The sequence below is a fragment of the Carlito syrichta genome, unplaced genomic scaffold (assembly GCF_000164805.1).
Source record: "Carlito syrichta isolate Samal-C Ts95f unplaced genomic scaffold, Tarsius_syrichta-2.0.1 Scaffold309017, whole genome shotgun sequence".
NCBI classification, from domain to species: Eukaryota; Metazoa; Chordata; class Mammalia; order Primates; family Tarsiidae; genus Carlito; species Carlito syrichta.
The window spans coordinates 651350-653198 of record NW_007253113.1 but is presented as its reverse complement, the minus strand read 5'-3'; the positions used below and the strand labels follow the sequence as shown (position 1 = coordinate 653198).

Genomic DNA, 1849 nt, shown 5'->3' with positions numbered 1-1849 from the left:
AAAAAAAAAAAAAAAAAAAAAAAAAAAAAAAAAAGAGCCTGACTTCTCTCTCCTTTCTTGAGTCATTTCTTAAAGGAATATGAGCTTTATTCATCAAGCTTTGCAACCCTAAACAATTAGGAAATCTCCCTCCCACTCCCAACCACAAGTGGGTACTTACAAGGTAGGCAAGGCTCTAGACTTGTCTCTGATCTCTCCGGTGCAGAGTGAATGTACTCTTCTGCACACCTTGGATGATTACTAGCTGACTCCAACCCCAAGAAGGAGGACACGCCAGTTCCGGTTTCCTCCCACTTCCAAGGCAACTTTGCTTCCAAGTGGGTGTGTTTGCCTGTCGGGCTTTTCTGCAACACTTAAGACACAGATGCAAATCTTTCCTCTACCTCCTTCACCACCAAAAAAAAAAAAAAAAAAGATGTTCCTGGCAAATAGCATGCAGCACAACAGAAAGTCAAGCACCTACAAGTCTTAGTACTGTTTCCTGATGACTAGGATCATCTGGCCTCACAAGCAAAGAAAGAGATTTGAGAGGGGGAGGGGTGGGAAAGGCTGAAGTATGGGCAGAGAAACCACATGCCTCAAGGACACCTGTGGTTTCAAGTATTTTGTCCAATTGTCAAACTAGGAGTCTTGATTTGGGGTTTGGAAACTATGGCTGCTGTAAATACAGTCATTAGAAAAGCCAAAGAGCTTGCAGGAAAGGGAAGATTAAAGAAAGAAAACCCCTAAAATTCAAAGAAATATGGCATATTGAGAAACAGATTTGGAAAAATTTTTGTTATATTATGTAACTAGAATTGGATAAGCTAAAATTCTATTGGCTTCTACTTTCAGAAATAAAGAAATAATCACAACTTAAGCAAAAAGTATTTGTTGGGAGCCAACATCTATAGCTACATGGCTGAGGCCTGTAAAGGCCCATCTGGAAGATCGCCTCTGACATAGGATATCAGTTATACCTATAATATTGGCGTGTGATTAGTGACCAGTGTGCATACACGGCAGTAAAATTTATAAGTAAATCTCTATACACCTGATGGAAAGTTGCACAGCAGGATTATGTTATATGACCTTGTCCCTTCTAAGTTTTACTTCTTTCTAGATATTTTTTAACTTCTATTTCCTGGTAGACTGGTTAGTCAGCTCTTGTTCCTGTAGGCAGTTTCTCCTAGGGTTAAGATTAGAAACTAAATTACCATAATAGTTTTATTGCCCTGCCTCTAACCAGGCAGGACGTTTTTCTAGTTTCATTACATGCCGAAACTCTGTTTGCTTCAGCCCGTGGCCATTGTCATGGTAACCATGCAGTCCATTATCCAAGAGTGTGACAGCTACTATTTGATTTTTAGAATAGACTTGTTTGGATAAAACATACATTTAAGACGATACAATTTCCATCGGAAAAGATTTAAACGGTAATAAGCATTCATAGAAAACTTTTAAGTTTTGTTTAAGCTTTTAAGTTTCCTTTTCTCAGATTATGACTTTAGTTCCTGTTCCTGTAGGCCAATTTTAAGATCTTTTGATTAGTGTACCGAAATTTTCCCAACGGTGTTGTTTTTGCTTCTAATATGACAATAGGAAATTTTACACGTAGCCATGTATTAATATACTAGGAAAAAAGATTTAAGTTTTAGGTTAAAGTCGTAGTTTTATTAGAATAGAATGAGAATTATAGTGTTATGATTTTAAAATCATACGTCAATGATAATTATAAGATTTAATGATAAAGTATTAGCTTAATAAGATATAGCATAGTATTAAGTCCAATCACTAGATCATATAAGATTAAAAGTTTAGATTATGAAACTCATATAAGTCATGGTAAGGAATAGGTTTTGAATTAATT

At 36.1% G+C, this 1849-nt stretch overlaps 1 protein-coding gene across 2 annotated transcripts in view; it reads left to right on the top strand.

Moving 5' to 3' along the window:
- Positions 1 to 1849, top strand: part of CD96 (CD96 molecule) — an 88022-nt gene that overhangs the window by 35859 nt on the left and 50314 nt on the right. The window lies entirely within an intron of this gene.